This window comes from Chiloscyllium plagiosum, unplaced genomic scaffold (assembly GCF_037043375.1).
Source record: "Chiloscyllium plagiosum isolate Xiang-an unplaced genomic scaffold, Cpla_swu_hap1 HiC_scaffold_6, whole genome shotgun sequence".
NCBI classification, from domain to species: Eukaryota; Metazoa; Chordata; class Chondrichthyes; order Orectolobiformes; family Hemiscylliidae; genus Chiloscyllium; species Chiloscyllium plagiosum.
This window is the reverse complement of record NW_028270144.1, coordinates 79,633,410-79,660,470: the sequence shown is the minus strand read 5'-3', so window position 1 is coordinate 79,660,470 and position 27,061 is coordinate 79,633,410.

Below are 27,061 nucleotides of genomic sequence, written 5' to 3'. Positions count from 1 at the left end.
ATGGAGAGCGACCGTTGCTCCCACCTGCCTAGTTTCTGTCTCATCTTCCTGATCCGCTCCTCCCAGGTCTTGGCGCACACCCCAGCCCCACCGAACCAAATACCCAGCACCTTCAGGTGGTCAGTCCTGACAGTGAAGGGGATAGAGGATTGGTCGGCCCAGTTCCCGAAGAGCATGGCCTCGCTCTTGCCTCGGTTTACCTTGGCCCCCGAGGCCTGCTCGAACTGGTCACAGATGCACATGAGTCTGTGCACGGACAGTGGATCCGAGCAGAAAACGGCGACGTCATCCATGTACAGGGAGGCCTTAACCTGCAGGCCCCTGCTGCCAGGAATAGTCACCCCTCTCAGGCTCGTATCCTTCCTGATGGACTCGGCAAATGGCTCTATGCAGCACACAAACAAGGCAGGAGAGAGAGGGCAGCCCTGCCTGACTCCAAATCTGACTGGGAAGCTATCTGATTCTCACCCATTGATTGAGACTGCACTGACAATGTTGGTGTAGAGCAGTCTGATCCAATTACCGATTCCCTCCCCGAAGCCCATTTTGGAGAGGACATCCCTCATATATGTATGTGATATCCTGTCAAAGGCTTTCTCCTGGTCCAGGCTGATGAGGCAGGTGTCCACCCCCACTGTCCTGCACGTAGGTGATCGTATCTCTGAGGAGTGCGAGACTCTCAGCGATCTTCCTGCCCGGTACAGCACAGGTTTGGTCAGGGTGAATTACCGACCCCAGAGCAGACCTGACCCGTATGGCGATGACCTTTGACAAGATTTTGTAGTCTGTGTTTAACAGTGAGATTGGTCTTCAATTTCTAATTTCCTCCCTCTCCCCCTTCTGCTTGTAGATGAGGGTGATGATGCCTTTCCTCATGGATTCACTTATGGTACCTGCCTGAAGCATACAGACATACACCTCCAGCAGGTCCTGGCCAATCAAGTCCCAAAGAGCAGAATAGATCTCGACTGGTAAGCCGTCGCTTCCGGGAGTTTTATTCTTTTCGAAGGACTCGAGGGCGTTGGTCAGCTCGTCCAGATATAGCGGCTGGTCCAGCCTCTCTCGTGTTCCGTTGTCTAGGACCTCCGTGATAGAGGACAGGAACGACTGGGAGGCCACGCTGTTAGTTGGATTCACATCATACAGACTGGCATAGAAGGATTTGCTGATCCTCATGACGTCAGCCTGAGATGACATTACCAAGCCATCTTCTTCCTTCAGGCTACTGAGCACGGAGCTCTCTTTGCGCACCTTCTGGAAGAAGAAACGTGAGCACATCTTGTCCTGCTCCATGGAGCGGACTCTGGACCGGAAGATTATCTTGGAGGCCTCCAAGGCAAAGAACAAGGCTTGCTGGCCCTTTATTTCCTGGAGGTCCTCTGTGACATCGACCCCCAACGTCTGCAGCGGGAGCAGGTTCTGCATACTTTCCTGGAGTTGGTACAGTTTTCCCTGCCTCTATCTCACCTCCTGAACACCTTTGAGGATGAAGAACCTCTTGATGTTCCCTTTTACTGTTTCCCACCAGTCCGCTGGGGACTCAAAGAGGGGCTTCGCGGTTCTCCAACCTGCGTAATTCCTCTTGAGCTCCTCAATGTTTCCCGGGGTCAACAGCTTTGTGTTCAGCTTCCATGTTCCCTTACCAGCCCGCTGCTCATCCTGTAGGTGACAGTCAGCCAGCAGGAGGCAGTGGTCAGAGAAGAACCCCGGCTTGACGTCGGTGGTTCTGACCGAGTGTGTTTGGGACACAAGCAGGTAATCTATCCTTGAGCGGATAGACCCGTCTGCCCGTGACCAGGTGTATCTACGCTGCGCTCTGTCAGGAGGGGTGCTGAAGACGTCGTGCAGCTTGGCATCTTTGACCGTTTCCATCAGGGCTCTGGACGTGGCATCCAGTTTACTGTCCCCCCTGCCGGATCGTCCATCTGCATCAATGATACAGTTGAAGTCTCCGGCCAGAATGACTGGCCTGGACGTAGCCAGCAACAGTGGAAGCTGCTGCAGGACGGCCAACCGTTCACTCTTACCCGCTGGGGCGTACATGTTGATTAGTCTCACGGGAGCGTTTCTGTACGTAACATTCATGACGAGAAGGCACCTGCCCACCACCTCCTTAACCTCGGAGATGGTGAAGTTGCCTCCCCGCAACAGGATACCCAGGCCTGAGGAGCGGTTATTGTTGCCCCCCGACCACACTGACGTTTTTAGTCAATGGTAACCCCCAGGATGTTGGTAATGGGGGTCCACTGATGGTAATGCAGTTGATTGTGTAGGGATGATGGTTACGTTGTTTCTTATTGGAGATGGTTACTGCCTTCCAGTCCATTTTTATATTACTTCCTAGTTTACCCTCAAAGTTCATTTTTGTCTATTAATATTTTAGTCATCTTTTGCTGTCCCAATCCTTTAGCTTATCACTAATATTTACCATGTGTTTTCTTTCAATTTGATACCAATTCATGATTGGTTTATCTCTATCCTCCAATCCTTCTTCCTCACAGAGATACATCTTTCTTGTGGAATCTAAAGACGTTTCTATAAAGATTGCAACTAAAAGCATAAATGGCATTAATTGAGTTTCTCCTGCTGATAATCCAAATATAGGAGGTAAAAGAATGCAAATTATTACAGTAACTTATAGAACTCAATGCAGGTGATAGAATTATTGTTGCAGTCCAGTAGGAAATAGACACGCATTGCTTGCTGTCCCAACTCTTCAGACCATTGTGTGGCTTTCTCCCAGCACACAACAGTACAACATTTATCCTATTATCTTGAGGCAGTCTCCAGCAACTGAACACACCAGTTGCACTAAATTCCAGAAGTGTTACTTATAATCCAATATTCTTACCATATTTATCCAAATAGCCACCTCGCTCAGGTCTACTGCCATTGCAACAAAAAATCAAAATTGTAAAAGTCTGAGAGACCGCATATATGAGAGAGAATGACTCATCAATGTGGACTCATGTACTGGTAGCCTGCCAGTCAAATGTTGTGCTACTGTTTATCAAGTTATAATTTGTTTGTCCCACCCATCTCCCATAGCTTACTTTTCTTTGGCAGATTCTTCCATAGCCTTTTGCATTCTAACAATCAATTCAACCATCTGGGTCCCTTATGACTGCAACTTGTATTTCTGTAGCATTGTGATTCACCATTTTTATAAAATAAATGACCACAATCTGAATTTAGACAACACTTTATCCGACTGAATAACTTCAAATTGTTATTGGCTACTTGAGAAATTGGCATGCCATTCATTCACCATTTGCTAAACAGCCTTGAGCAGACTTCTCACATTTTTCAATCACACCTGGAACTCCTTCATTCATCCCTAAAACCTTATGTAGCATTTCTGGTAAGGAACTAGTCCATTGCAGTATAGACATCTAATACATTAGTCAGAGGTAAATGGGTCTGGGTGGGTTACTCTTTGGAGGGTTGGTGTGGACTTGTTGGGCCAAAGGGCCTGTTTCCACACTGCAGGGAATCTAATCTAATGCATCTGAATGTTAATACTTGGTTAATTTTGCAAAATGTAACCAAGTGTTTATGCAAGTGTTAAGTGTTCTTTGTTTATTAATATTTTGTTCCTTATTCTGTTCTGCAGCCCATTTAATTGCCTTCATAACAAATATTGATAATTGCAATGGCTAAATGTTATGGAAAAAAATGCTTCAGTGTTTTGATTGGACAATACACACATGGAACTGAAGTTATGTTTGATTAAAACAGCATTGCCATAAAATTTCTGAACTGCTTGTCATGAGAAACTAAATAATGTTGATGAAGTAAACAACACAAAATGCTGAAAATGGCAAGAACAGTTTAATAAAAGCAATTTGTACCAAGTTGCAAAAATTCAGGTATTATTTGCACAATTATTCTGGCGCAGGACAAAGTGACATCTAAAACCTCCAGCCACCAATTCGAACCACCAAAAGAAATTGCAACAAGTATGGTCCTTACACTAAGTACAGACCAGACCAAGCAGCTAGACATGGTAACATGGACATTCAGAAAAATGAAGAACTCCAGAAGCTGTAATTCATAGTCATTTAACTTAGTTATTAATCCAAAGAGAGGTAAAGTGAATTTGATGTAATCCTCAAAAACTTAATTGATAAAATATGATACTCAAGGTGAACACCAGGAAGAACTTATAGTTGTGTAATCCAGTTGCATGCTTCCTAATAGTATAAGGTTTCAGCATTCATACGACCAATGACTTACTTGATCTTGTATGACTGGAGCACAGAGAGGAGAAGTTACTTTCTGTGAAAAGTTACTCATCACTTTCACCCAGTTTCCCATCTCTTCACTACCATCATCACACTCACTGCAGTATCCAGTAGGGAACGTGAATGATATTTCACACGTAACTTTAAGAATGTTGATTTTCACTGTTGTTCAAAAGAAACTCTGAAGGTAAGAGCAATGTAGATTAAATATTTATAACACTTCTGTCACCTGTCAGAATGACAGATAGTTTTCACACTTCGATACTATTCAAGTCATTACAAAATTGAGCTTTTTTTAAATCCTACGTTAATCAAGCGTATCACCTCTATCTAATGTTGTAGCAAAATATATTTCTATAATGGTAAAATGTCAATATTAATTTAAATGAGATGAGGTGCATTTCAGCTTCCATTCATGGACACAGAAATGTTTCTAAAACATTCTAAAATTGGAGAGGATAACCTGTTAAAATGTAACATTATAAAATTTGCCTTCTCAAGATAATTGTCATTGATTGTACAGATGAGGATGGTCATCCATAGAGAAGTCCTAACATTTCCCCTTCCAGTAAAATTAGCCAATTGTTTCTGACATTCTGAAATGCCTTCTGATCTACCTCAAATATTATTTTACATATGATCATTCCTTGAGCCTATTCTTTTGTCATGTGGTTTTATGCACACCTCCAAGAGTTTGGGTTCAAGACAGGTTGGTTAAGGAGAAAGAAGGTCAAGAACTGAGTTCAGGCTTAGGCCTATTCTAAATGCTAGGCGAAAGTAAGTACTGCAGATGCAGGAGATTAGAGTCAAGAATGTGGTGCTGGAGAAGCACAGCAGGTCAGGTAGCATCCGAGGAGCAGGAGAATCGATGTTTTGGGCAAAAACCCTTCATCAGGAATCTATTGGCCTGATGAAGGGCTTTTGTCCGAAAAGTCAATTCTCCTACTACTCAGATCTGCCTGACCTGCTGTGCTTCTCCAGCACCACACTCTCGACTCAATTTCAAACACTGTTTATTTGATACTCATTATTACCAAATGGAGTAATCTGAGATATGACAGGCTCTAATCTCGCAATTAAATTATCGAAAGACGGTTCTCTACATTTTTTTCTACTTTTCATCTCATTTTACTGCTCCACTCTAATTAACCCAGCCTACACTGTGTTATTTATGCCCAGTGGGGTGCATCTTTACTGTTCCAACCTAATTAACTCTGCCTACACTGAAAATTCAAAAACATTAAGCAATTCCGTCTCGAATGCATCAATTAAACTTGCCTCCACCATATTTCCAGGCAATGCATTCCATACCCTAATTGCTCACTGCAGCCAGCCCACTCACAGTTTTGCAAATGACTATCAATTCTCTCCAAGGAGAGCAGCCCCAACTTCTTCAACCTATCCTTATAACTGAACTTTCTCAACCCAGAAATCATTCTTATCAGTCACTTTTCAATGTCTCTAGTGTGTTCATATCCTTCCTTTAATGTGGCGCCCAGAACTGAATACATTACTCCAACTGAGGTCTAGTGAGTGTCATGTACAAGTTTAACATCACCAGTTTGCTCTTGTACTCTGTGCCTCTATTAATAAAGCTAAGCACACTACATACTCAATTAACTGCTCTCTCCACCTGTCCTGCCACCTTCAATGATTTATGCAAGTATCTCTGCTCCTGCACTCACCTTTTGAATTGCCTGTATTTTACATTGTCTTTCAATGTTCTTCCTACCAAAGTTCATCACCTCACACTTCTCTGCATTGAATCTCAACTGCCATTTTTCTGCCCACTCCACCAATTTTTCAATGTACTTTTGGAGTTCTGTTTTGTCCTCCTCACAGATTACAATTCTTCCAAGTTTCAAGTCATCGACTCTGATGTCTAACTAACATTCATGAGCTGCCCATTGACACAAATGTTTGCATGCCAAAGTGCTTGATCTGGATTATTTATTTCCCTGGAAAGCTTGGGTCTATGTTCTGCTGGAAACTGTTCTGTCTCATTTATCTCATTGTACTCTCTGTGATTGGTTCTATGTACCACATCATAGGAAGGATGTGAACATGTTAGAGAGAGTGCAAAAGTGATTTACAAGGATGGTTGCACAAATGACAAACATCAGTTCTGAGAATAGATTGAAGAAGGTGATATTGCTTGGACAGACAATAAGGCTAAGAAGAGTTCTGTCAGAGACTTCCCAAATTATGAGGAAAAGAGAAGCAGTTCCCGCTCATAAAAGGATCAAGAACTAAAGGGCACAAATTTAAAGTGATCCACAAAAGAAGAAAATTCAAAGTGAGAAAATATTCTTTTACACAGCGAGTAGTTAGGGAATGGAATGCACTGTCTGTGTGCATGGTGGAGATACAGAGGAAACTTTATTGTCTGAAGGACACAGGCGGGGAATATTTCATTTGGTTAATTGAATTCTGGATAACTGAATGCCAGATAACACAGTTTAGCCAAGCATCGGGAACTTGTGATCTTGCCGGATAATGTGATAGTCAGATAATTGAATGCCGGACAATCGAGGTTCTTCTGTATTTCAATGTGATTGGAAGACTAATTGGCTAGAAATAATGCACAAGGTTATGGGGACACTAGGAGATTGGCACAAGTAGTGATGTTCATTTGAAGAGACTGTATCAAAGAGCGTCCTTCTGTGCTGTACCACTGCTGGGATTCTGTGACCTACAGATGCAATGCAGATATTTACCACCAGCACCTTCCAATTTCACAACCACTGCTAACAAGAAGGACAAGAGCAGCAGACCACCTTCATGTTCCCCTCCTAGTCACACACCATCTTGTTATGGAGATAGATCACCATTCCTTCTGTGTCTCTGAGTCAAAATCCTTGAACTCACTGCCTATCGGTAATGCGGGATACCTACACCAAGTGGACTGCAATGGTTGAGGAAGGCAATTTTTTTTTAATGTTGACTTTTTTTTTCTTGAAGAGGAGTTACTGTACTGGATGAATGGTTTCCCAGTAAATCCAAACAGAAAGAGCAGAAATGTGAAGGCACTCTGATCGTGTGACGTATGGCTGAGCCCAATCTTTGGTAGCAACTGTTTCAAAAGCAAGGGCAAGGCGATAATGAAAATACCGCTGCCAGTCAAGAAGGCAGTTCACCACCACCTTCACAAGGGGAACTAAAGATAGACAACAACTGCTGTCTCAGCCAAGCAAAGCTGACATCCCCTGAATTAATAACCAAAATCAAAAAGCTGGATATCTTCATCCATGCTGGGTCACTTCAGATTTGAAGGAACTCTCACACAACATCTCTTCTCACATCCCACTCTCATCTCATGCTACATTTAGTTCTGATATTCAGATAATGCATGCAAGGATTTCTTGCTTTCCTGCTCTTCCCTCAATGTCAGCCTGAGTGACTGCCTTTCTCTTATCAGGTGCAATTACAGGAGTTGTGGCCAGGCAGTGTTGCAGGAACAACAAGTGGAAGAGGAGGACCAGAATATGGTGAAGAATACTTGCTCTTGTTCTGTCTTGCTAATAGTTGAAACTTTATTGCTGGAACAGCACAGCAGGTCAGGCAACATCCAGGGAACAGGAGATTCGACGTTTCGGGCACAGGCCCTTCTTCAGGAAGGGCCTGTGCCCGAAACGTCGAATCTCCTGTTCCCTGGATGCTGCCTGACCTGCTGTGCTGTTCCAGCAATAAAGTTTCAACTTTGATCTCCAGCATCTGCAGACCTCACTTTCTCCTGTCTTGCTAATAGCCACCAACACAGAAGTTGACACTGTACACATTTTAGAGGGTAACTAAAGTGATATCTATAAGTGTTCATTGGAGTTTTACAAATCCTGAAAGGGTAGGGCAGGTGTCAGCAACACAGTGAAAAATCAGAAATGCATCCACACAGGCAGTATCCCAACATCGTGACGTTTCTTTCAGATTTTATGAGCATTGTAAAAAATAGACAGAAAGCTTTCTGCCACAACACAACGTGATGGAAATTGAGCTTTCTAAGGAGGCAATAAACCTGAATTTGCCTTTTAATGAACCTGGCGGGACTGACGGTGTGAAATGAATTTAGTTTAATGCGAGAAGTAAGTTAGGTAAAGCAGATGAACTTAGATCTTGGATTACCTCATGTAACTATGATATTGTAACTATTACAGAAACTTGACTGCGAGAGGGAGAAGGGAAAAGATTGTTGCCAAGATTGGAGGATTTGAGCTATAGGGAGAAGATGAATAGGCTGGGACTGTTTTCCCTGGAGCGTCGGAGGCTGAGGTGTGACCTTATAGAGGTTTACAAAATTATGAGGGGCATGGATAGGATAAATAGACAAAGTCTTTTCCCTGGGGTGGGGGAGTCCAGAACTAGAGGGCATAGGTTTAGGGTGAGGGGGTATAGATATAAAAGAGACCTCAGGGGCAACTTTTTCACACAGAGGGTGGTACGTGTATGGAATGAGCTGCCAGAGGAAATGGTGGAGGCTGGTACAATTGCAACATTTAAAAAGCATCTGGATAGGGATATGGATAAGAAGGGTTACAATGGATATGGGCCGGATGCTGGCAGGTGGGACAAGATTGGGTTGGGATATCTGGTCGACATGGACGAGTTGGACCAAAGGGTCTGTTTCCGTGCTGTACATCAGTATGACTCTATGACTGGCAGCAGAAAGTTCCAAGATTGGGATGTTTCAGGCTAGAGAAATAGGGATTTAAAAGAGCAGGAGGAGTTACGTTATTGATAAGAAAGAATATCACATCTATACTGTGGGATGATACGTTTGTGTGGGGGGCCGGGGTGGCTCATGCAGTTAGGCCATTTCGGTAGAGCTCAGGAATAGGAAGGGTGCAATCATTTTGGTGGAGGTGGATTATGGGAGCCCCCCCAACAGCTAGTGGATGATAAAGGAACAGAAATGTGGACAGATTATGGAGAAATGTGACAACAAAAGGGTTGATATGGTGGGTGATTTTAATTTTCCAGATATTGAGTGAGACTTCCTTAGCACCAGGGGCTTGGATGGAGCATGGATGTTTTTAGCTGCAACCAAGAGGGTTTCTTGAAACAATATGTAAATCACCTAAGGAAAGGGCCATCTTAGACCTGGTATTGGGGTATGAGTCCGGTTAGACGATACATGTTTCAGTGATGGAGCATTTTGGAAACAGTCAACATAATTCCATAAGTTTCAAGTTACTTATGGATGAGGGTAAGACTGATCCTTGGGTGAAAGGATGAAATTGGGGAAAGGCTAACTATGACAATATTAGGCAGGATGGCTGGGGATGGCTGTTTGTAAATCCACATCTGACATGTGGGAATCTTTTAAAAGGCCAGTTGATTAGAGTTCAGGATCAGCATATTCCTGAAAAGGTGAAGGATAAGGATGGCAAGATTCAGGAATCTCGGACATCAAGAGAAATTGTGAGCTTAATGTCAAAGGTAAAGGAAGCATATGTTCGGTTCAGGAAACTAAAGGCGGACCTCTTGAGGAATATAAAGAAATGAGAATTTATGAAGGCTAAATGGGACCATGAAAGGCCTTTGGCAAACAGGATTAAGAAAACTCCCAAGGCTTTTTATCTGTATGTAAGGAGCAAGAGGATAGCTACTGAGAGGGTAGGTCTATTCAAGGGCAAAGGAGGAAATTGATGTGAGGAGCTGGAGGACATGGGTGAGGTCCTTAATGAATACTTTGCATCAGTATTCACAAAGGAGAATAACAGGGTTGATGGTGAATCTAGAAAGGAGTATGTTGATGTTCTAGGGCATGTCAATACGAAAAAGGAGGAGCTGTGTGTTTTGACAGGCATGAAGTCCCCAGGACCTGATGGGATGTATCCCAGAATACTGAGGGAGGCAAGGGAGGATATTGCGGGGGTCATGTACAAAATCTTTGTATCCTATTTAGTCACAGGAGAGGTCCCAGAGGACTGAAGGCTAGCCAATGTTGTTCCTTTGTTTAACACGAACTACAAGCATAATCCAAGAAATTATAGGCCAGTGACCCTTACATCAGTGGGTTGGATAATTATTGAAGAAGATCCTTAAGGACACAATTTATTCAAATTTGGAAAAATATGGATTAAAAACTGAAAAATCTGTGGTTGCTGGAAATCAGAAACAAGAAAAGAAATTGCTGGAATAGCTCAGTAGGTCAGGCAGCATCTCTGGAGAGAAATCAGACTTAATGTTTTGGGTCAAGTGACCATTCTTCAGAGGTGACGGTGGCAAGGAAGTAGGTAACTATTATGTGGAAGATGGGGTAGGGGAGGGAGTAAGGACTAAATGATAGGTGGAGATAGAGCCCTAAGAGAGAGAAGGACAGTTGGACAGACAAACGAGTGGGAGCAGCAGCTAAGGTAAGACAGTTTGTTTTAAAATTCACTTACCGGTAGCGGGCAGCGGTGTTTTTTTCTCTCTTTACAGAAAGAGCGGGAGCAGCAGGGGGAAGTTACGAGTACCGGAAGGGCAGCCGGGAAGGAAAGCAGTGAGTATAAATACTCACCCTTCGACGCCAACGGTTACTTTGAGTGCGAGCAGCAGCTAAGGTAAGACAGTTTGTTTTAAAATTACTTACCGGTAGCGGGCAGCGGTGTTTTTTTCTCTCTTCACAGAAAGAGCGGGAGCAGCAGGGGGAAGTGACGAAGACCGGAGGGGCAGCCGGGTAGGTTTTTTTTCCCTTTAAAAGCGCCCAGGAGAAGAACCCGAGGCACTACAGAGGTAGTGTTTCCCACCCGCCCTCCTCCTCTAACCTAAATAATAAGACCCGTTGTGGTAAGTACGTAAGTGCTGCATTTTGCTTGTTGTATTCTTTAGACCCAGTTTTTTTTATAAAAGGTTACTTTCAGAGGGATGGCAGTGAAGGCAGTGCAATGTTCCTCTTGCAACATGTTTGAGGTGAGGGATGCCATGGACGTCCCTGCTGATAACACTTGCAGGAAGTGCACCCATCTCCAGCTCCTCCAAGACCGTGTTAGGGAACTGGAGTTGGAGTTGGATGAACTTAGGATCATTCGGGAGGCAGAGGGGGTCATAGATCGGAGCTTTAGGGAAGTAGTAACTCCAAAGATGGCAGATAGATGGGTGACAGTGAGGGGGACTGGGAGGAAGCAGCCAGTGCAGGGACCCCCTGCGGCCGTTCCCCTCAAGAACAAGTATACCGTTTTGGATACTTGTGGGGGGGACGACTTACCAGGGGCAAGTAACGGGGCTCAGGCCTCTGGCACGGAGCCTGTCCCCGTTACTCAGAAGGGAAGGGTGGAGAAGAGCAGAGCAATAGTAATTGGGGACTCGATAGTTCGGGGCACAGATAGGAGGTTTTGTGGGAACGAGAGAGACTCACGTTTGGTATGTTGCCTCCCAGGTGCAAGGGTACGTGATGTCTCTGATCGTGTTTTCCGGGTCCTTAAGGGGGAGGGGGAGCAGCCCGAAGTCGTGGTCCACATTGGCACCAATGACATAGGTAGGAGGAGCGCTGAGGATGTTAGGCAGGCTTTCAGGGAGCTAGGTTGGAAGCTCAGAGTTAGAACAAACAGAGTTGTTGTCTCTGGTTTGTTACCCGTGCCACGTGATAGAGAGTCGAGGAATAGGGAGAGAGAACAGTTAAATGCGTGGCTACAGGGATGGTGCAGGAGGGAGGGATTCCGGTATTTGGATAACTGGGGTTCTTTCTGGGGAAGGTGGGACCTCTATAAACAGGATGGTCTACACCTGAACCTGAGGGGCACCAGTATCCTTGGTGGGAGGTTTGCTAGTGCTCTTGGGGGGGGTTTAAACTAACTCTGCAGGGGCATGGGAACCCAGACTGTAGCTTTAGGGTGCAGGACCTGGAATGTAGGGAGGTTAGGAACATGGCATCAATTTCAAAGGAGAGTGCCTGTAAACAGGAAAGTGGTTTGAAGTGTGTATACTTCAATGCAAGAAGTATACGAAATAAGGTAGGTGAACTTGCAGCGTGGGTTGGTACCTGGGACTTCGATGTTGTGGCTATTACGGAGACTGGGTAGAACAGGGACAGGATTGGCTGTTGCAGGTTCCAGGGTTTAAATGTTTTAGTAGGGTCAGAGGTGGGGGTAAAAGAGGGGGAGGTGTGGCATTGCTTGTCAAAGATAGTATTACAGCTGTGGAAAGGACGATGGATGAAGACTCGCCATCTGAGGTAGTTTCGGCTGAGGTTAGGAATAGGAAAGGTGAGCTCACCCTGTTAGGAGTTTTTTACAGGCCTCCTAATAGTCCTAGAAACGTAGAAGAAAGGATTGCGAGGATGATTCAAGAGAAGAGTGAAAGTAATAGGGTGGTTGTTATGGGGGACTTTAACTTTCCTGATATTAATTGGGAAAGCTATAGCTCAAGTTCGTTAGATGGGTCAGTGTTTGTCCAATGTGTGCAGGAGGTTTCCTGACACAATATGTAGATAGGCCAACAAGAGGTGAGGCCATACTGGATTTGGTTCTGGGTAATGAACCAGGCCAGGCGTTAGAATTAGAGGTAGGTGAGCACTTTGGGGACAGTGACCACAATTCGGTGACCTTTACTCTAGTGATGGAGAGGGATAAGTGTGCACTACAGGGCAAGAGTTATAGATGGGGGCAGGGAAATTATGATGCTGTGAGGCATGACTTAGGATGTGTGGCCTGGAAAAGTAAGCTTCAAGGCAAGGGTGTAATTGATATGTGGAGCTTGTTCAAGGAGCAACTATTGAGTGTCCTTGATAAGTATGTGCCCGTCAGGCAGGGAGGAAAGGGTCGTGTGAGGGAGCCGTGGTTTAATAAGGAATTGGAATCCCTTGTTAAATGGAAGAGGGCGGCCTATGTAAAGATGAGGCGTGAAGGTTCAATTGGAACGATTGAGAGTTATAAGGTAGCCAGGAAGGACCTGAAGAGAGAGCTAAGAGCAGCAAGGAGGGGACATGAAAGGTCCTTAGTTGGTAGGATTAGGGAAAACCCTAAGGCTTTCTATAGGTATGTCAGGAATAAAAGAATGACTAGGGTAGGAATAGGTCCAGTCAAGGATAGTAGTGGGAAGTTGCGTGTGGAGGCTGAAGAGATTGGGGAGACACTGAATGAATACTTTTCGTCAGTATTCAATCAGGAACAGGACATTGTTGTCAATGTGAGTACTGAGTCACAATTAAGTAGAATGGATGGCTTTGAGGTATGTAGAGAAGAGGTGTTGGAAATTCTGGAAAGGATGAAAATAGATACGTCCCCTGGGCCTGATGGCATTTATCCTAGGATTCTCTGGGAAGCAAGGGAAGAGATTGCAGAGCCATTGGCCTTGATTTTTATGTCCTCGTTGTCTACAGGAGTAGTGCCAGAAGATTGGAGGCTAGCAAATGTGGTTCCCTTGTTCAAGAAGGGGAGTAGGGATAACCCTAGTAACTATAGGCCGGTGAGTCTCACTTCTGTTGTGGGCAAAATCTTAGAGAGAATTGTAAGGGATAGGATTTATGAACATCTGGATAGGAATAATGTGATCAAAGATAGTCAGCATGGTTTTGTGAAGGGCAGGTTGTGCCTCACAAACCTTATTGAATTCTTTGAGAAGGTGACTAAGGAGGTGGACGAGGGGAAAGCAGTAGATGTGGTGTATATGGATTTTAGTAAGGCGTTTGATAAGGTTCCCCATGGTAGACTACTGCAAAAAATACGGAGGTATGGCATTGAGGGTGAGTTGGAGGTTTGGATTAGGAGTTGGCTGGCTGGAAGAAGACAGAGGGTAGTAGTTGATGGCAAATGTTCATCTTGGAGTGCCGTCACTAGCGGTGTTCCGCAAGGATCTGTTTTGGGACCATTGCTGTTTGTCATTTTTATAAATGACCTGGAGGAGGGGTTAGAAGGTTGGGTGAGTAAGTTTGCGGATGATACGAAAGTCGGAGGAGTTGTAGACAGTGAGGAAGGATGTGGCAGGTTACAGCGGGATATAGATAAGCTGCAGAACTGGGCAGAAAGGTGGCAAATGGAGTTCAATGTAGCTAAGTGTGAGGTACTGGGCTAACGGTCGGATACTTGGTAGTGTGGATGAGCAGAGGGATCTTGGTGTCCATGTACACAAATCTTTGAAAGTTGCCACCCAGGTAAATAGTGCGGTGAAGAAGGCATATGGCGTACTGGCTTTTATTGGTAGAGGAATTGAGTTCCGGAATACTGAGGTCATGTTGCAGTTGTATAAGACTCTGGTGCGGCCACATCTGGAGTATTGTGTGCAGTTTTGGTCGCCATACTATAGGAAGGATGTGGAGGCACTGGAACGGGTGCAGAGGAGGTTTACCAGGATGTTGCCTGGTATGGTAGAAAGATCGTATGAGGAAAGGCTGAGGCACTTGGGGTTGTTTTCATTGGAGAAAAGAAGGTTTAGGGGTGACTTGATAGAGGTGTATAAGATGATTAGGGGTTTAGATAGGGTCGACAGTGAGAATCTTTTTCCACGTATGGAGTCAGCTATTACAAGGGGGCATAGCTTTAAATTAAGGGGGGGTAGGTATAGGACAGATGTTAGGGGTAGGTTCTTTACTCAGCGAGTCGTGAGTTCATGGAATGCCCTGCCAGTAGCAGTGGTGGACTCTCCCTCATTATGGGCATTTAAGCGGGCATTGGATAGCCATATGGAGGATAGTGGGCTAGTGTAGGTTAGGTGGGTTTGGATCGGCGCAACATCGAGGGCCGAAGGGCCTGTACTGCGCTGTATTCTTCTATGTTCTATGTTCTATGTTCTATAATGGTCAGCCTAGGAGAATGAATAGCTGCTAATGGGGACTGTTAATGGCCTAACAATGGGTAGTGTGTAATAGTAATCCATGTGATAACAAGGGCTGGTGTGTGGGAATTGTTGTAAGGACATGGGAGAAAGTGCCTCAAGCCCTAAAATTGGTGGACTCGATATTGAGTCCAGAAGGCTTTGAGTTCCCAAGCAGAAAATGAGGTGTTTTTCTTCCAGCTTGTGCTGAGTTTCACTGGAGCACTGCAGCAGGCCTGAGACAGAGATGCTGGCCAGGGAACAGGATGATGTGTTGAAGTGGCAGGCAACCAGAAGCATAGTGTCTCTTTTGTGAGAAGAACATAAATGTTCTGTGAAGCTGTCACCCAGTCTATGTAGGGGAGACCACATTGTGAGCAGCGAATGCAGTAGACTAGATTGTGTGAAGTGCAGGTAAAGTGTTGCTTCACCTGGAAGGTATGTTTGGGCTCTCAGATACTGAGGAGGGAGGAAGTAAACAGGCAAGTATTACACTTTCGGCGGCTGCTTGTTAAGGTGTTATGGGGCTGTAGAGGGTGTTAGGAGTGAAGGAAGAGTGGACCAATATGTCCCAGAGGGAATAGTCCTTGTAGAAGACAGATAAGGGAGGGGAATATGTGTCTGGTGGAGGCATCCCTTTGTAGGTGGTGGAAATGGCAGCTAATGATCCTCTTGGTGTGGGTGTTGGTGGGATGGTAGGTGAGGCCAAGGGCTACCCTATCACTGTTGTTGGAGCAAAGAGACGGAGTGAGGGCTGAATTGTGGGAAATGAGTTGGACCCAGTTGAGGGCCCTGTCAACAATGGTGCTGAGAAATCCTTGGTTCAGGAAGAAGATGGACATTTTGAAGGCCCCTTGTTGAATTTGGGCATCATCAGAACAAATGCAACAAAGACGGAGGAACTAGGAGAATGGAATAGAGTCTTTACAGGAAGTTGGATGTGAGGATGTCTAATCCAAGTAACTGTGGTAGTCAGCCTGTGCCCAGAAATAGAAACAAAGATGTTGAGGAAGGGAAGGGGAGGGCAATTCATGCTTGACAAACTTGATTAAGTATTTCTAATAAGTGACAAAGATGGTTGGAGAGGACAGGGTGGTAGATGCTGTCTACATGGACTTTAGCAATGCCTCTGACAAGGTCCCTTATGGCAGGCTGATACAAAAGAAGGAGCTGGGATCCATAAGGAGCTGGTAAGATGGATACAGATTTGGCTTGGTCATAGAAAGCAGGGAGTATTAGTTAGAAGGGTGTTTTTCTGATTGGAAATCTGAGACCAGTGGTGTTCTGCAGAGGTCAATGCTGGGACCCTTGATTTTTGTAATATACATAAAGGATTTGGAGGAGAATGTAGATGGTCTGATGATAAGTTTGCAGATGACAGAAACATTATGGGAGCTACTGATAGTGAGAAAGATTGCCAGAGGATACAGCAGGACATAGATGACTGGAGACTTGAGCAGAGAAATGGCAAATGGAGTTTAATCTGAAAGTGGAACCACAAATGGATGAGGTAATTAAGCATGGATATGGCCTGCTTGCCTTCACTGGTCAGGGCATAGAGTATAAAAGATGGTAAGTCATGTTGCAGTCATGTACAACCTTAATAAGGCCAAAATTTGGAATATTGTGTGCAGTTCTGGTTGCCACACTACCAGAAGGATACCGAAGCTTTGGAGAGGGTAAAGAGAAGGTTTACTAGGTTTCGAGGGTATTAACTATGAGGAGAAATTGGATAAATTTGATTTGTTTCTACTTGAATATCAGAGTCTGAGGGGTGACCTGACAGAGATTTACAAAGTTATGAAAGGCATGAATAGAATGGTGAGTCAGACTCTTTTTCTCAGGGTAGAAATATCAATTATTAGGGGACATAGGTTTAAGGTAAAAAGGGGAAAGTGTAAAATAGATGTGAGAGGCAAGTATTTTATACCGAGGGTGGTAGGTGTCTGGAATTCTGCCAGAGGAGGTGGCAGAAGCAGTTGCAATAGCAACATTTAAGAGTCATCTTGATAGATACAATAAATTATGGGATTTGGACTGCATAGGGGCAAAAGGCTTTTAGTTTAGAAAGGTGCCGTGTGCAGTGCAGTGTTAGTGGGCTGAAAGGCCTGTTCCTGTGTTGTACTGTTCTTCACCTCTTTGTTCTTTGGACTTCCAATGTAATTTTACAGTAGACATTGAATTTTCATGAGCAATGCCAGGGAAGCACAGGTCATCAAAAATCTGATCAGTTATAGTGGTTTTCAGGCTTGCACTTAATAATCAACTCTATCCACTAATTTATACGAGTAAATCCATGGATATACTGAACCTTTGACTCAAAATTATGTTTTACCACGAGATAAAATGAAATTGTACAATTTAACTGTAGACATTTGGATAGGCTTTTAGTATGTCTTAACATTCTTTATTCCACAGAATTGCAGAGAATTATACAGCAACTTTTAGTGTGACTAGTCCATTGTGGTTTTTAAACAGCGCAGAGATTTCCTCCTATTCCACCCACTTTATCTTAGTATTTCTATTCCTTTATTCCTCATTATTAAAAGGCTGCCAAAGAACAGTTATATTCTACATTGTTCTAAAATGTTCATTTTCATAAAGCAGTCAAATCTAAACGTAAAGTACAATGGTTGAAAAGTGTGAAATGTTCCTTGTGTTTGTTTCAGAATTCAGAGTGGTTCAATTGATTGAATTAACTTCATTTATTATCTCAGTGTGCAATAATTGCTTTGGTTCCATTGTACCATTTCACCATCACAGGCTATTGAGAGAATTCTAATGGATTGGCTTCTTTCCTACTGTCCTTGCCACATTGTGTTCTCCATTGTTAATTGCTGCCAAGGGTGAAATTTTCCCCTTCTTGGAGGTGATGGGATAAACGATGAGAGGAGGAAATAATTAGGCAAATTTCCCCTGGAGAGAAACTGACCTCCTTTTCCCTACCTCTTGCAAGGAAATCCTGGACAATTGGGTCCATGGTGACTTTCTTGATTCAATAGCAACCAAGGCCCATACGTCATCAATCATTGGCCACTTAATGGTCTCAGGTTGCTACCTCTCCAATGAGCTGCCTTCTTTTGATAAATTGCAGATCTGAAACATTAAACACCTTTCTCGTAATACAGATGCTGCCGAACCTGTTGCATTTTACCAGCATTTCTGTTTAATTTTTTAATTATATTATCAGTTCTGTTGAAAGGTCATTGATTTGAAATAATGACTTATTCTCCATGGATGCTGCCTTACTGCTATGAGTTTAGCTTATTCTGTTTTTATTTCCCTTGTAAAACAGTATTTTGCTATTCAGTTAATTTGTCTGGAGGTTCATCAGCAAGTAGGCATAATCACAAAATTACAGCTCCGAGATTCACAATTCCAACCTCTACATGCCAACTTCCCAGGGTCACCCTCTAAAACTGCAGCTAAGACATTCACAAGGGGAATCATGTACAGGCAATAGACAAGACTGAAGCTTTGCACCATCTTTAACAAGAAGTGCTGAGCAATAATTCATCCACCTTCCCGGAAGACGCCAATTTCACAGAAACTAATTTGAAGCCTATTTCAGCCAACACTTCAGATGGTATCTGGAGTAGCATTGGTTTCACTTCTCTAATCCGACACCAAAATTGGTGGTTTAGTGGACAGTGAAGAAGGTTATGTAAGTTGACAAAGAGATTGTGATCAGTTGGGCCACTTGGCTGAGGAGTGGCAGATGAAGTTTAATTTGGATAAATGTAAGGTAAAACAAACAAGGGCAGGACTTATAAAGATAATGGTAGGATCCTGGGTAATGTTGCAGTACCAAGGGGTTCAGGTACATAATTCTTGGAAATTTGCATCACAGGTAGACAGGGTGGTTAAGAAGGCATTTAGCACACTTGCCTTCAGTGCTCAGACTTTTGAGAGTAGGAATTGAGACATCATGTTGACATTGTACAGGACATTGGTCAGGCTTCTTCTGTGCTAATGTGTGCAGTTCTGGCTGCCCTGCTATAGGAAGGGCATTATTAAATTTGAGGGGGTTCAGACGAGATTTACCAGGATTATGCTAGGAAAGGAGGGTTTGAGTTATAAAAATAGGTTGGATAGGTTTTTTTTTCACTTGAGTGTAGGAGATTGACATTATAGAGATTTATAAAATCATGAGGGACATAGATAAGGTGAATAGCAAAGGGTTTTTCCCTCGGGTGGGGGAGTTCAAAATTAGGGGACGTATTTTTAAGGTGAGAGGAGAAAGTTTTTAAAAAGTCATGACCGGGAACTTTTTTTACACAGAGTGGTTTGTGTGTGAAATGAACTGCCAGAGGAAGCTGTGGTCCAAGTACAGTTACAATGTTTGAAAGACATTTGGACAGATACATGAATAGGAAAGATTTGAGGGATATGGGCCAAGCAGGTAGCTGGGACTGATTTAGTTTGGGAACGTGGTCGGCATAAATGGGTTGCACCGAAGGGTCTCTTTCCATGCTGTATGACTCTTATAAGAGAGGAAAGTGGCTAGTTCCCTGATTGGGAATCAAGATGTTCACTTCCAATTGCTCCGGTCAAAGGTCTGGATGGTGGAAAGAGGTGATCTCTGAAAGGCATCAATGTCCTTGCTTCCAACTCACACATGTTCCCCTTCTCCCCACAACCCAACACTGATGAAAATCAATTAACATCTCACTGCTGAATCACTTGAGGACTGGTGAATTTTACATCCCAGACTTTACTGACCCATCGAAGGTCAGCTGCTTCTGGTGACTCAAGTCAACTCAGTGAGAGCCTGTAATAAGGCAAAAGGCTCATTTACCTCTCCGCTGTTAATGAGCTGATTGGCAGGTGACTCAGTGAGTTATCTGGCTACTGGGTATGGTATGATAGATGCCACCTATCTTCACAGAATAAAGAGGGAGACTCTACATCTCTGAGATGCCCCCAGTTGCCCCCTAAGACTCCTCATGGACTTACATGCCAAATTGTGCCCCCCGAGCCCAGCCTTATGACTTCTTCTGCTCCCCAAGACAATCTGTGCCCAGCAGACATACTCATTGTGCACTTAATATTCCCAACTTAATGCCAACTCATGACTAGACTCCAGGGATTGACCTCCATGAGCTTCTCATCTGCTTTTAATACCTTTTAATGTGTGTCTGGAGAGTCTCCTGGCCCTTTCAGAGACAGGTCATTGTTCTTATTTCCATTTCTTCCAAGAGTTTCAGCACAACTTCAACATCTTTCAAGTTCACACTTTTTCATGTTGTGCCAACCTTCATTGTTTCCCTGGTCACAATGTCTTCCTGCAGGACTCTGTGACCCGCTCCAGCCAGAATCCCCTTCCCCTAGGAGGGGTTCTTACTGATACAGTGGTAGTGTCCCTACCTTTAGGACAGGAAGCCTGGGTGCAAGTCCCACCTGTTCCAGAAGTTTGTAATAATGTGTATGAACAGGTGGATTAAAAAAAAATCTGCACTTCCACTTTAAAAGGTATGGCTGCCTTTAAGGATTCCAGAATGCTACCTTGAGGGCCATCTTGTATAACACGGAGCTTTGAGCTGCATAGCAAGTGCTGACTGCACGCAACAATCACATTCAAGCAATTGTGCAGATTTTAGAAATATAAACAAAAATTGCTGGAAAGGTTCCGTTCTGAGGAAGGGTCACTGGGCCCAAACATTAACTTTGATTTCTGGATGCTGCCAGACCTGCTGAGTTTTTCCAGCAACCTCTATTTTTGTTCCTGATTTGCAGCATCCGCAGTTCGTTCAGTTTTGATGTGCAGAGATTATCTGAGCACCACAATTGCTCACACACCCATTTAATGATGGCTATCCAATTATCCGTTGCAAATTTCCAATGAGCGATCTGGCATTTTTACTACGATGAATCCAATTTCTTCACGTTCACAGCAGTGGACAGTGTAAGTATTCTACATGTAGGTACCCACATTCTTTCTCATATTGTACTTTTTGATTTACACAGATGAGCAGATACAGTTTTGCGTTGTCCTGACAAAGTCAGAGGCAAGGCACTTCCCTGCAAATTAAAAATGATCCAATTTGAAAAAGCCATACCATTTCCAAGTGTTGGGAATGGGCAGAGCTGGAAAGGTGTTATGGGTTTGCGCTGTGCTTATTTTTCATGGGAGCTAGTTAATCTCACGACATTTTTGGTGTTAGCCAAACAAAGTAAACAGGAACAAAAGAATTTAATTGGGGTTAAACCAGAAAGTGGCAGCCTATGGAAATTTGAAACAAAACAGAAGGTGCTCTGTTGAAGAGGCGTAAATGAAGTCAGTTCAATACTGCCTGAATGCACATGGTGGTGCGATGGGTTTTATGGAGCCTGCAGGAGTAGGAAATGTGATGTGGTGAGTGACTTAATTAAGCAGGCACTGAAATGTGAGTTGAGATGCAGAGATTAAGTCAGCAGTGTATTTGAGAGTGAAAAGAATTCCCACTTCCTGTTCCACTATTGCAAATGGTGTGTCACAGTTAAAATGCCACCAGGTGAGTTTACCTGTAACAGCAAGTAAGCCTTGTTCAACTTTTTGGGAATAAAGTTCACAAACCTGCCTATAATGTTCAGCCAGCACTACCGTTTCATCATTAACAGAGGTAGACAGAACGCTGTCAGCAACAGGTTTTATTTCTTGGGGGTGGGGTAGACTGTGTCCTTTTGGAACAAGTGGATTTTCTAAAGGTATGTCGAACTGTTACTCAATGGAAGTGCTATCCATCTCAATGCTTACAGTAATTGCTTGACACACGTAGCAATAGAGCTTTGTATATGTGTCAATAGTGAAATCGTAAATTGGCAGCTTGTCTTAAATTTCTGCTGAATTTTATTTACATTTAAGAGGTTAATTAGGAGAGATGTAAAACAGGCAGTGAAGCAACTGTCATCCATTTTACATGATCGCACAAAGTCAAAATCAACATCAAACAGCAAGAAGAACATGAAGCATGTGGTTTTCATAGAGCTGTACATGAAAGGCAGTTGGTGAGTGATTGTAGTCAGATGGGCCCAGATGTTCTGGTCAGTAATGATGTTAGAGTGATTATTGCAAACATTTCTGACTGTGAAGAGCATTTCAGCCTGACCTTTCCCTGATCATTCAGCCCATTTTTCTTCTATCTGAGCTGCAGAAATGAGCTGCAGCTTCAGCTGTGACAGAGAGGAAGAGGGAATGGGGCATTGCAAAGGACAGACGGCATGATGGCTCAGTGACTAGCACTATAGCCTCGCAGGGCCAGGGATCTGAGTTCAATTGCAGACTTGGGTGACTATAGAATTTGCAAGTTGTCCCTGTGTCTGCATGAGCTTCCTCCCACAGGACAAAGATGTACAAGTTAGATGGATTGGCTATGGGAAATATGGGGATACAGTAGAGATTGAGTCTGGGTGGGATACTCTTTGGAAGGTCAGTGAGGACTCAGTGGGCTGAATGGCCTGCCTCCACACTGTAGGAATGCTATGACACAGCTTCTTCTTATGACAACAACTGGCATCTTCAGTTCAGTGTTGGAAGTCCTCAAAGGTTTTCAGTGGATAAATGAGTGAGTGGATTGTGAGTTTGTGATAAGGGTTGGGTAGTTGGGCTGGTGGGGATGTGGGTGGGCTGCTTTGGGACATTAGGTTGAGCTACATTAAGTTTAAACAGTGTGACAATTATAGGGTAAGCAGCATGTATCTGGCCTCAAGTTTCTGACACTGCAGATCAGTATTAGAAACATTGATGGAGCAGCATCAATCAGTCCATTAGAAACTTAAAGATCCTGGGCAATTACATCATTTGTGTGAGTGTCAGGACTTCTGATATGTTACAAAGTGCAGCAGTGGAGGATGTTAACACTCACCCACTATTGGCATTAGAATATCTGGGTCATCATTTTCATGCCAGGTGTAAGGAAGACATTGAAGTTACTGTCAACCCAAAGAAATCTACATAGGCAGGTCTACGAGATCAGCAGAGCAATTAATTACTGGCCATAAAATATGTCTGACAAATTCCTGAAATTCACATGTCCTCACCCTCAAACAGAGAGAATAGACAATCTACATAACTATCTCAAAGCTACAGTTTCTTATGAAATTATAATTATTGAGCATGGAAAGGGTGATAGGAGAAATTGACATTCCACTTTCTCAAGATCCGCGTTTTTCAAAGCTGTCCGTTCAGAGATATTATGACATACCTCTGGAATAGGTGGAACTTGAACTCAGCCCCCTTGGTTCAAAGGTAGGAACACTACCACTGCACCACAAGAGCTTTCCTAAACTGTACTGGGCAGGTTCTTCTCTTAGGTATTTTCTAATCAACCTGTTCTGAGGTGTTCCTACATACCTCTGGAGCAGGAGGGACTGAAACCCAGGGTTCCTGGTCCAGAGGTCTAGATTTACATATTTTCCAATCAAGCCATTCAGAGATGGTCTGACATACCTCTGGAGGAGGTAGAACATAAACCTAGCCTCCTGGTTCAAACATACAGCCACAAAAACACCCTTAGATCCAGATTATCTTATTTTCCTTTATTATTCTCACACGCAACTTCTTCCCCGCTTATCACGACTTTTTGAAAAAATTTCCTAATCAGCATTTTCTGAGTTGCTATCATATACTTATGGACCAGATGGGACTTGAACCTGGACCTCCTAGTCTAGAGGTGGGATACTACCACCACCACAAAAGCTCTTAAACAATATCTGAATTTTTTAACTACATCCAGAAGTCCACTTACACAGGACTGAAATTGTTTTCTCCTTCATTACTAAATCATCTGTGGGGGGGTTTTCTTTCATCTAATAATCACTACCAGTAAATCCCCTATGTTTCCCATTGTTCAACTTATATTTAAAATCCATGAAGGGCAATGCAGCTCAGCAAAGGTGAGGGAGGGGTAGAGGGAAAATTGGATCTTTTTTATCAAGAAGTGCTCTTTCACACAATGGAACTTTTTTTTTCCGTCACTAAATCACCCATAGTATCTTATTTTTATCAATTAACCACTTCTAGTAAACCACCCATGCTCTTCAATAGAATTGCAAAGTCCCATTAAGGGTAATGCGTAATTTCGTAGGGAGGTAAGGAGAGAGGGAGGAGGCTAAATCAAAATGGACTTAGAAGGGGAAGATCCAGATGTAGGTTATTTAAATGTTTTGGAGCAGGTGAAAGGTTTTAATGTTAAGTTCTTGTAATGATAATTATAACAAGGCAATCAATGTTTCTGTAAAATTATCAAAAACAATTTGTTTTGTGAATGAACGCTACTTTTTGAAACGTTACAAAAAGGATGAGAAAATCATTTTACTTTGTTACCGAATGTGCATTCAACTATTTTATACATTTACATTGTGTGAAATAGCCGCTAACATTCTACATTGAACTCAACTTTAAAATTCCTTTTGAAGCATCATTCAAGCATGATGCGGCACTGAGCAGGTATGGTTTTAAAGGTGGGTGCCTACTCAAAGTATATTGGCTGAGAAATTTGAGATCGCTGTATCAACTTAACAATGAGAGTCATAGAGTCATAGAGATGTACAGCGTGGAAACAGACCCTTCGGTCCAACCCATCCGTGCCAACCAGATATCCCTACCCAATCTTGTCCCACCTTCCAGCACCTGGCCCATATCCCTCCAAAACCTTCCTATTCATATACCCATCCAATTGCCTCTTAAATGTTGCAAATTGTACCAGCCTCCACCACATCCTTTAGCAGCTCTTTCCATACACGTACCACCCTCTGCATGAAAAAGTTGCCCCTTAGGTCTCTTTTATATCTTTCCCCTCTCACCCTAAACCTATGCCCTCTAGTTCTGGACTCCCCAACCCCAGGGAAAAGACTTTGTCTATTTATCCTATCTATGCCCCTCATAATTTTGTAAACGTCTATAAGGTCACCCCTCAACCTCCGACGCTCCAGGGAAAACAACCTCTCCCTGTAGCTCAGATCCTCCAACCCCGGCTATACCCTTGTAAAATTGTAAAAATGAGACATAAGTTTTCATTATTCTATGTCCAGCAATGTGCCACGCTTCATATTAAATTGAGCTGTTCAGCAAGAATTCAGGGAGTGAATCTAGAAACAAGCCACTGCCCATAAAAATCAGGGCCTTAATGTCTCGTTCAGGTTCTGTGGTGAAATTCAGGTACAGCAGACTGCCACACAGGAGTCTAACCAGTGGACAGTTTTTGGCTCATTTAATTGTGGAATTACAGAGTCATACAGCATGGAAGCAGACTCTTTGGTCCAACTCGTCCATGTCCATAAAAAGGAGCAGGATTATTCTATCATAAAGCCATAAACTGGAATGGCCACTGCTTGCTGTACACATGCCCGACAACCATCAAACCCCAAAGCACATTTCATCCTCTCCTGACCTTCCTGGGTAATGCTGTGACATTTGAGCATCTGAGCTGACACAAACTGGTATTCCCTAACAACTGCTCTGCTTCCTTGGCCTCAGACTATGCACACAGTTTACCTGTACTGTCTCAGTGAGTGTATGTTAACTCATCAAAGTCTGCTGCCAGCTTCATTCAGAATGAGAAGTGCGTGTAACTTTCGAATACAATACTAGTTTTGCTGGCAGGAAAGACAGAAATTACTGGAAAATCTCAGGAGATCTAGCAGCATCTGTGGAGAGAAATCAGAGTTAACGTTTCAGGTCCAGTGACCCTTCTTCAGAATTGATGGTAGCTAGGAAAGGATTTTTTTTGAATACAGAAGATAGGTTGGTGGAAGAGGGAAAGGAGTAAAAAATAGGTGGAAATAGAGCCCAAAGAGAGTGGAGAACATAGGTAGGAAAAGGGAGGAGGACCTAAAAAGAGAGTATAGGGATTTAGGTTGGAAGCTAAAAGGCGGAACAAGCAGAGTAGTAATCTCAGGATTGCTACCAGTGCCATGTACTAGTCAGATTAGGAATAGAGAATGAGTGCAGATGCAGGGCTGGTGTAGGAAGAAGGGCTTCAGATATGTGAATCACTGAGCTACCTTTTGGGGAAGATGGGACCCGTACAAGAAGGGTGGATTGCACCTGAACTGGAGGGGCACCAATATCCTGGATGGGAGGTTTGCTAGAGCACTTCGGGAAGGTTTAAATTGATTGGCAGGGGAGTGGGAACCGGAGCTATAGATCTGTGGATGGAGTAGCTCGTGAATAGCCAGATACAGCATGCAGAGAGTCTGTGGGAAGGGACTTGATAGGGCAAAGGTGCAGTCAGTGTGATGGGTTGAAGTGTGTCTATTTTAACGCAAAAAGTAACAGGAATAAGGGCGACGAACTTAGAGCATGGATCAGTACTTGGAACTATGATGTTATGGCCACTATGGAGACTTGGATATCACAGAGGCAGGAATGGTTGTTGGATGTTCCAGGGTTTAGATGTTTCAAAAGGAATGGGGCAGGGAGGTAAAAGAGATAAGGGAGTGGCATTGCTAATCAGGAATAGTATCATGTTGGCAGAAAATGAGTTCGTCGAGGAGGGTTTTCTTCAGAGTCCGTATGGGTGAAAGTCAGAAACAGAAAAAGAAGTCACTTTATTGGGGGTTTTCTACAGACCCCCCATTTGCAACAGAGACACGGAGGAGCAGATTGGGAGGCAGATTTTGGAAAGGTGAAGAAGGAACAAGGTTGTTGTCATGGGTGACCTTAACATCCTAATATTGATTGGAGCCTCCTTAGTTCAAATAGTTTGACAAAATAGCAGTTTTTGTCAGGTGTGTCCAGGATGGGTTCCTGAGGCAATATGCAGATAGGCCGACCAGAGGGAAGGCCATATTAGATTTGGTGCTTGGCAATGAACCATGCCAGGTGTCAGATCTCTCAGTGGGAGAGCATTTCAGTGATAGTGATCACAACCCCCTGACCTTTATTATACTCATGGAGAGGGATAGGAGCAGATGTTATGGGAAAGTATTTAATTCGTGGAAGGGGAATTACAATGTTGTTAGGCAGGAACTGGGGCGCATAAATTGGGAACAGATGTTCTCAGGGAAATGCATGATAGAAATTTGGAGGTTATTTCGGAAGCACTTGCTGGTAGTGCTCGGCAGGTTTGTCCCACTGAGGCAAGAGAGGGATGGTAGGTTGGAAGAAC